We start from the raw sequence: 9,496 nt of genomic DNA, 5'->3' as shown, positions 1-9,496 counted from the left end.
AGCAGTAAAGCCTAAAGCAGTAAAGGGGTAGAACATTGGGGACTGGGATTGTGAGTAGAGACAGTGGAATGGGTATGGGGAAGTGGGGGTGCTGGCATAGTGGGGGTCAAGGCAGAGAAAGATTAGAGCAAATGGGGTTGTAGTAGTAGAGGTCTGGGCCACTGAAGGGCTGGAGCAGTAGGGGGCTGAGGGAGTGGAAGCCTAGGACAAGAGGAGGCTGGGGTGCTGGGGCAGTGGGGGGATGGAGCAGCGGGCAGTGGCCAGACTTGTCTTCCGGAAGCTTCAGGAATTTTCCGAACACGTTTGGATAACTTTCTAAGTTGCCAACTTGAGAGCAATCAGATTATCTGCCAAATGGTGGTGAGAATTTCAAGGGAAGTGATGCAGGCAGGTCCTGGCACAACCTCAGATTTGCAACCTCATCGTCCGCTGTGATTCCCAGGAGTCATGAGCCTGCATTCAAGGAGAAGGGACACAGACCTGATCTCTCAGGAGGACTACGGTCCTGGTTATTTTAGTAAAAGCTAATGGATGGCATTTGTTCTTGGCTGTCTTTGGAGAAGGCTATCGTCCCTGCTAAATGACATCTAAAAGTGAATGGGCTCACATAGATCTTTTCTGCAGCCACCATCCATCGTCAAGGCCAAAGTTACCCCTTGGGGGCCTTGAATTGATTCTCAAAATTAAACTGAATTTGGTGGGACTGTGATTATTGATCTTAGTAGAATGCCTGGCAGTGTAGAATATCATTCGTGGTTCCATATTTGAGAGTGCCAGCCTCTGAACTGAGACCTTTTGGGTAAAAGACAAAGAAATCCAAGTACTACTCTAAGTCAAAGTACTTCAAGAGCCATGTTAGAACTCTTTAAAGGGGAGGTTAAGGGTGGTACATTCTGAGAGACTTTAGAGACTAGAATACTGCTCCTAAGAAAATGACAGTCTGTACTCTATCTTATTAGTTATCGTCATGAATAACTGAGACCATCAAAATGTGCTTTTGAGACTCTGCAATGATATCTCATTAAACTAATGAAATCCAGAAATGTGAAAAGGTCTTGGAAATGTGTTGTTCTTGTTTGCTTTTGGGTATTGTTTTATAATTTGTTGTTTGTTTGTTTGTTTGATGGTCTTAGTCAGGGTCTCCCTGCAGCCCCAGCTCCCCTGGAACTCACTATGGAGACCAGGCTGGCCTCAGTCTCACAGAGATACACCTACCTCTGCCTCCCAAGTGCTGGAATGAAAGGCATGTGCTACCATGCCAGGCTTTTGGAGTACTGTTTTTATTTGTTTGTTTTTGTTTTTATTTTGGGACAGACTCTCACTATGTGTCTGAGGCTAGCCTCGAACTCTTCTTGATCCTCCTGGCTCTACCTCTCAAGTGCAAGGTCTAGGAAATATTTAAGAATGTCCTAAAGAACAGACATTCTTAAAGTAAATGTGAGTTTTTTACAATAACAAATGTCATCAAAATGTATATAGTAGCGACATTTATTCTTTTATGGCTTCCAGGATTTGGGTCTTCTTTTTCCCACGTCAGTGGTCCTACTAAAGCAAACTGGACAATGAATGAGTCCCTCGTTTAACTCATTATTTTGCTTCTGCCTTTTGCAAACCACATCATCTCTGAGGCAAGTACCCAGCCATTTGATTTTGAGATATTCCTATTTGCCCATTGACAATTTTCTAGAATGTTTCAGAGTAAGACTTGCATTGATTAAACAATCCAGGCTTGACCTTTCTACCTGGGCTTTTAGAATTGGCTCACAGGACCAGGAGCTGCAAAGATGTACAGAGCTCATTCATTCTGAAAGCATCCTATATTGCACCAAGAGTATTACCAGTCTATAATGAAATGTGAATTAATTCCACATTCTTTGAAGTTCAAATAAAGTTCAGTGTGACAAAACTTCTTGACACTGGTTATGTTAGAATAAGTTCCATCGTGTAGGATTCATAATTTTCACATTGCCATATCATTATTTATAATAAATACCATTTTGCACTCCCATACATGTGGTCATGGTCTTAAGACACATTTCCCCAATAAACTAAGATGACAAATAAAATCTATAATCCCATAATGCTGAGAGAGAGTCATTGCATTCCAGTCTCTGTGTGCCTCTTTCTCATTGGGTGTCTAGTATAATTGAAGCTGGATCCTTGAGGTTATGAACTTTACTTCTGTTGAAAGACTGGTTAACCCACTCTGTCTTACTCCCACAATGCTTTGCAATCTAAGAGCTTGTCAGGAATCCCAGATGACCCAAAGGTATATATACTTAACAGCACTGGCTTCAGGTCCTCATCCACAGGCCTTTAAGGAAGTGGAAAAGACACAGAGAAGACATCCTATGTGCAATCAGGGTAGAAAACAGATGGGGGGGCGTTAAACAAAAATGTGTTATCAAGGGATTAAAGTTATCCTTTCTCTCAAAAATGCTTTTTAACTTCTTTATGGTCCATTCTTTATTTGAATCAACATTGAAGTTTATTTTTAAAAGTTTTTCCTATAGGTTTAAGCCCAGTTAAGATGGAGAAGGACAGCATACCCCTAGAGCGTGTGGGCTTCTGGGACAGGTGCCTGTCCTTGGTGTCCTAAGTGTGCATCTGTCTCTAGGCTGAACTGTCCCTGCCCTGCCCTGTGCCTTTCTTCCTCATTCAGCTGTAATGTCAATGTCTTCTTTTGTGATTTTCATTTATTTTATAGCCATAGGGATCGGTGAAGACACAGCCTTGATAATTTGTGCAGGCATTTCAAGCGGTGCAGAAAGGTGAGCCTTCTGTTCTACTGATGTAGTATGCCCGAAAACAAGGGGCTTGACCCTGTGCGACTGCTGCACAGTGACCTGTCTCCATGTCCGCTATAACATAGCTACACTGATGATGCCAAAGGGCCTTCAGAGAGCCCCGGGAGAGAAGGCATGAGCAACTTCCAAGCCTTTGTCTTGGAAAGAACCAGGATTTCATAAGTGACTTTTCACAGAGCATCCAGCTGTATCAAGGCTGTGAGTCAGGTATGACCTGAGTCCCAAAGCCTTTTCTGAGAGAAAGTAACTCATTAGACTTCCATTTGGTTTACCATGAAATGCATATTTGAGTCTTCCTGTGTGTGTGTGTGTGTGTGTGTGTGTGTGTGTGTGTGTATGTCTGTGAGTGATATGTATACATGAGTGTGTGGAAATGTGTGCCTACAGGCCACAGGAGGATGCTGGGTGTCTTCCACCATTGAGTCGTTGGTACAGGGTCTCTCATTGAAGACTGAAGACTGAAGATCAGCTTTTTTCCTAATGTATATCTTCTAATTGAATTTTTGTGCATTTCATACAATTCATTTTTTTATTTTTAAAATTTATTTATTTACTTTTGTTTTATGTATATGAGTTTTATGTTATGTATGTGTGTAAGTGCACCTGTGTCATGCAATGCCTGTGGAGGACAGAAGAGGGCGTTATGGGTGTTTGTCAGCCACCATGTGGGTGCTGGGATTCGAACACAGGTCTTCTGTAAGAATGGACAGTGCTCTTAACCGCTGAGCCATCTCTCCAGCCCCCATGCATGCGTCTTCATCTTATTTGGACACCCTCTCCCATCTGCACCCACCTCCATAGCTCAACCACAGGACTTCATGCATTCTGTCATATATGTTAAGGCCTATCAAGTTCAATTTGTGTAACCAAAAGTCTCTTAGTGTGAGTTCATCCACTGGAGCCTGGTCATCCTGTCTTGAGTCAGTCTCTTAAAGAAGACCAACTCTCCCTCACGTGGCAGTGATCAGCTGCCCACAGTTCCTCAGCTAAGGTTGGGGCCTCCTGTCCATTTCCCCAGCTCTATGCCAGTTTTCGTGTGATTGAGTTTGCGTGGGTCTTGTGCCTAGGGAGACCCTGTCCAAAAACAATCAACCAAAAGACCAAAACAAGGCTTTTGTCTATGCGATTGCTCTTCCCTCGTGGACTACAAGGGACTGTTGTTCTCTTCTGTGCATGTCCCCATTCCAAAAACAATCAACCAAAAGACCAAAACAAGGCTTTTGTCTATGCGATTGGTCTTCCCTCATGGACTACAAGGGACTGTTGTTCTCTTCTGTGCCTGTCCCCACGTCCTTCTGTCCTCCAGATTCCTGTCTTCTAGAACACCAACAATATTGTATAATAGTTGATACACTGATAAGCATCTTTTGTAGTTATATAATTATTTAATATAAAAAGTTTGTGCACAGTGTAGAAAATATAATTTTAACCAAGCTGTTTGGAAAACATGGTAGTTATTTTTTTCCCACTATTAATAACCTCATTCATTAAGATATTTTTCTTCTTTGTGTCCTGTAACTGCTTGGCTCATGAAGTCCTGAGGTTATGTGCAGTCAATCCATTCCCAGCTGGTCTGTGAGGACAGCACAGCTTGTCCTCCTCATCCGTTACTACCATTAAGCTTCCTGCTGCTAGACGTACCCCTCTCCACTAGTGCCAACTATCAGCGAAGTGTCATCAAACACAGCCAAGTAAATTGTACCCGAGTTGGTTCTCAAATAACTTTCTTCTTTAATTAGCTTCTGGTAACGCAGGTTCCTCATTTATGGTAACTTCAGGCTTATGTTTTCAAGTTGCTAACAAGACAAATGTTCAGGCATTCAAAATATTTCCTTCATAGTCGAGGCAAATGAGGTCACAACACAGAGAAACGCATAAGTCCTCTTTCTAATCATCTGTGAATTCTAACGACATCTGCAGCGAACTGGCTTGTCACTTGGCCTCTCCTCCAAGAGGCCCAGTCCACAATCTTGAACACAGGGGTGGATCTACATTAGGGACAACATACAGCATGTCAGGGCCTTCGCTGGCTGTGTGCTAATTTTGCTTTGACTCCACAGATTTCTGTAGTATTTCCCACTTAAGGCAGAGCCATCACAGGACCTCTGTTCACAGTTGGGCTCTGAACTCAACAAGCTCTCTTCCCTCTGGGTGGCAGTCTTTAGAAATCACCTGTATCAGCCAGAGGCTACGCAGTCTCCAGCCTGGTGTCATCTTCCTGAAGCACCAGCACCTGTCGATGATGATTATTTTTTGTGCTCTAAGATATTCAGTGTCTCACTGTTGCCTGTAGTAACCTTATAAAACACTAATCTTCGTTTTGAGGTGCAGTTCCATATTTCTCTGCGGACGTTTACAGACTTTATGTATGAATGTACTAAACCTTATGTATGTACTAAACAACAACAAACTGTAAGAAAGTTCCAGAATCACTTAATGGCTCTAAGAGCACACAGTCATCACAGAATAAGAAGAGGTAAACAAACATGGCTTCCTCACTTACGTGAAAGTTGTCTCAGAAGAATGGAGGGGATGCCCAGGCGAGCTGGGGATCACAGCAGGAGGAGACATATTAATCCAGTTATTAAAAATGAGGAGGAGTTTATCAGACTGTGAAGGACCAAAAGAATATTAGGAAAGAGAAAGTGAGTAACATTGAGACATTAATTTATATGTGAACTTCAGGGAAAGATCATAGACAGGATTACTATGGAGTGTGTCAGGGGACTGGGAAGGTCTGCAGACAACCACTGAGCTAGCAGGGATGGTCCTCAGCTGACAGCCATCGACGGCACCTTAACTGAGGAAGTTCATGGCCACATTTGTTATTTGGAGAGGGAGTTGGTTTTAGTTTCAGGAAGAGCATAAAGCAATTAATTTAGTTTGGGACATTTTGAGTGTGAAATATTTTTGTGACTAAAATCATGTGGTTTAGGGAGAAGTTGAAACTGTGATTGTGAGTCAGCAGATGCTCTGATTAGAGACGGAGAGTCCAGAGACATTACAATTGTGATGGCTGAAGCTGAGGGGGAAAAATGAAAAAAAAAAAAAAGGCTGTAGAGGTTTAGAAAAATGTGTAGGAAGCAGGCAGCCTGAGCCACACCCAAGCAGGAAGAGGCACCCAGGAAAGGGATCATAGTTATTAAGATAATAAGTGGAAAAAGTTGGGGCTGGAGAGATAGCTCAGTAGTTAAGGGCACTGACTGCTCTTGCAGAGGACCCAGGTTCAAGTCCCAGCACCCACATGGTGGCTGCGAACTGTCCTTAACTCCAGTTCCAGGGGAATTTGAAGCCCTCTTCTGACCTCTGTGGCATTGCACAACATGAGTGCACTCACATACATGCCGGCAACACGCTCATACACATAAAATAAAAATAATAAAATGTTTAAAAAATGGAAAAAATTTAATGATAATGAGATTTTGATACGACTTTATAATTATAAGTCAGCAAGCAAGAAAAAAAAGTCAGGAAGCAAGAGAGTGAGAGAATTAAACCTAACTCACCAAGAAGAATGTTCTTGTTGATATTTACTAGAATTTTCTGCAATTTCCAGTATATTGGTAAAGATATAAAATTAATTTCAGTAGACTGGAGAAAAACGATAAGTGGGTAATTGAAGATTCCAAAGATAGATTTTTTTTTTCCCATAGAATTTATCAGTAAACAGAGCCTGGGATGTGCAGGTCCGTGTGGGAACCAGAGCCCAGGGACCCCATCACAATGGCAGGATGTGAAGGGAGGTCCTCCAGAGCTGTGTGTAAGGGGTTGTGCTGTGATAAGTATTGAGATCATAACAAATGGAGAAGGAAAAGATCCTAACAGATTCAGCAGCTACTTCACCAAAGAATATTAACATCTTAGTATCGAGCCTCCAAGGTACAAGTGGTTCAGCTGGCTCGCTCTCAGGACCGTGACATCAGCTCAGGTGTTATCCTGTAGGTTTTACTTAAAGTGACTGAGATAAACACTGTCCCTCTTGGGAAGGATGCGGGATCAGAGAGCAGAACAGAGTGCCGACATTTAGATAGATTCAGATGGAGAGGAATCCGGAAACAATAACAAGAACAGCCAGTGAGTGCGAGAGAGTGGAAGGAACGTAACACAAGGCGCTTGTAACCTACGAAAGCAGGGAATTGTGAGGCAAGAATTAATGGATTCGAAATACATGGGGATTCTGAGTCAGCAAATGGAAGAAAGTGTCCATTTCATCTGGCAATGTGAAGGCCCAAAGCTAGCTGGGTAAAGACAGCTGAGCTAATCAGTCTTCATGAAGCCTGTGTTAGTGTGACTTCCCTATTTCACTCACGTGGAAACATTTATATTATTCCAGAAAACTGGTCCCAAGAAGATAAAAGCTGTAAGTCTTTTATTGTTCTTATCATGAATGTATTCAAATGCCTCTTAGTGATTTAATAAAATAGAATCGATCACATCCCGTCCCACACTTGCTTTACTGTATGAATCCTATTCTATCTTGATGCCTGCTCAACTTTAACAAAATTCTTGCACAGAAAGCCTGTGTATCCCATGTTAGTGTGAAGGCCAACACTGGAGAAGCAGGGGTGCGAGGAACAAGATGGAACGGAGGGTGGTTATGGTCAAAGTACTTGACGCACCTGTTTGAGAATGTCTCTGTGAAACCCATCATGAACATATGAACATATGCCAATGGTGTTTTATAGAGATTTTTAAAGCTGGTTGTAATGGCGCGTGCTTGTAAGTCCCACACAGAGGAGGCTGAGGCTGGAGGATCAGGAGTTCTAGACCAGCCCTCACTACACAGAGAGAACTGATCTAGAAGAACAGAGGAAGAGGGTGGGGGAGTGTTCAATGTTTTCCGGATGAAACACTAGAGAGTGCATGACAGACACAGAAGATCTAGAGGAGACATGGAAATTTCCAGATAGAAGATGAATTTATCAGCAACAGCCATAAAGCCGGCGAACGCCATGGGCCCTACTGTGCACCTGCTGGATAAGCTTCAGTGACGAAGTAAGACTTTCCTCATCTCTGCAAGTGGAAGGAGGAAATAATGGACAGACAGACATGGGTGGAGAGAATTTTTATAGAGGGAAGAAGGGATATGTATTAGAACCTTGACGCTGCATAGCCTGAGTGACTTAAAAGAACAGACATTTATATTTATCGTGACTCTGGAAGTTTTGATTTGCATCAGCAAATTCAGTGTCAGGGAAAGCTTGCATCAGCTGTCTGTGTTGTGCCCTCACTGTATGGCAAAAGCAAGGGATTCCTTTGTATCTGGGGGCAGCGATCCCATGTCTACAGGATTTGACCTTATGACTGGTCCATTTACCCAAAGCCCCACCTTCTAATAACACCTTCTAGAGGAGTACTCACTGCTGGGGAGGGGACCAAACAGGATATTTTATTTCCTTAAATAAGTAAAAGTTAAGAATTTGAAAAGGAAGGTGTGTAAAGACTGAAGAGTACAGGAAATCGTTCTGAAATTGTTAGGGTTAGGTAAGAGGGCTGTGGTCTGGGTTACTTTGACTGAGAAGTGTCCCCTACAGGTTCAAGTACTGGAACACTATTTGTTGAGGGTCGCTGAGCCTTCAGGAGGCAGCCTTGCTGTCGGAGGCGCACTGCTGGGGTGGGCTTTGAGCCTTCCTAGTCTTGCTCCACTCTGAGCTTCCTTCCTGCACATGTGTGAAGATCTAAGTGCTCAGCTCTCTGCTCTGGCCGCCTCTGCCACCATGCCTCCCCCATCATAGCCCTACCCCTCTAGAGCCGTCAGCCCACACACACACTCTTCCTGCTCTAAATTGCTTTGGTCATGGAGTTCTGTCACAGCAACAGAAAAGTAACTGATCCATGTCCTGTAACTAAGATTGTGAAACAAATGAAGCCAAATGAACCTGACCAATGCTTTTTCAGAAAATAAAGTTAGCATTCTAACCGTTAATGGTGGGGGGAGACCCAGTTGTCAGGGGAGCGGGTTGAGGACGTCGTAACTACTGCAGCTCAGCACACAATGGTAGCACTATGCTACCCATCGAGGCTGAAGTGGTTGACATGAACCAACATTTGTCCATCCCAAAGGAAGTAAACAGCACATCTGATGGAGAGTGTTTTCTTGTCTTCTGGTTTACTTGTTTGAGGACCCAGCATGCAGGTTTTCAAACCGGTGTTTGTGTTATTACTAGAGTCCTCTCTCTAACAAGACGATGATCTGCATCTTCACCAATGGGAGGGAGGGAGTCAATAATCTTTGAGACCCACCAGGGAATACTGTACATCCGTCATGCTTTCCAGAGCCTGCCTGAGTGCAGCTACTGTAATGGGAGCTAATCCACACGTAGCACAGCATACAGGGTATGGGTGAGTCCCGTGGTACTCTTTCCTGGTCCTCAGACCACCAGCTCCATGCATGCTACTTAAGTTTGGAGGAAACGACACAGAACTGTAATTTTAACTCTTGCCTTAGACATTCCACAACTTCAGTGACGGTCCTCAGTAATGCCAACAGTGCCGATGTTACATCCCATTGAGATCTGGAGCAGAAACGATGGCCTGACGCTGTGGTCTGAAGAACATGATGGATGCAGAGCTCTCCGTCATCCTTTCTGGGGACCTTTCCCTTCAACTTCCCAGAAGCTGGGCGATTCACCTGCCTCTGCAGTGAACCACCTCCCTGTGGAACCTTCTGCAAATACCTAGATGCTGCA

General features: G+C 43.5%; 1 pseudogene; it reads right to left on the bottom strand.

Annotated features, from left to right (window-relative positions):
- Positions 1-4,287: 4,287 nt before the first annotated feature.
- Positions 4,288-7,761, bottom strand: LOC115069298 (annotated as a pseudogene).
- Between the last annotated feature and the right edge of the window lie 1,735 nt (positions 7,762-9,496).

Source organism: Nannospalax galili, unplaced genomic scaffold (genome assembly GCF_000622305.1).
Source record: "Nannospalax galili isolate Female #2095 unplaced genomic scaffold, S.galili_v1.0 scaffold372, whole genome shotgun sequence".
NCBI classification, from domain to species: Eukaryota; Metazoa; Chordata; class Mammalia; order Rodentia; family Spalacidae; genus Nannospalax; species Nannospalax galili.
The sequence above is the reverse complement of the archived record's forward strand: the minus strand, read 5'-3'. Positions and strand labels throughout refer to the sequence as shown.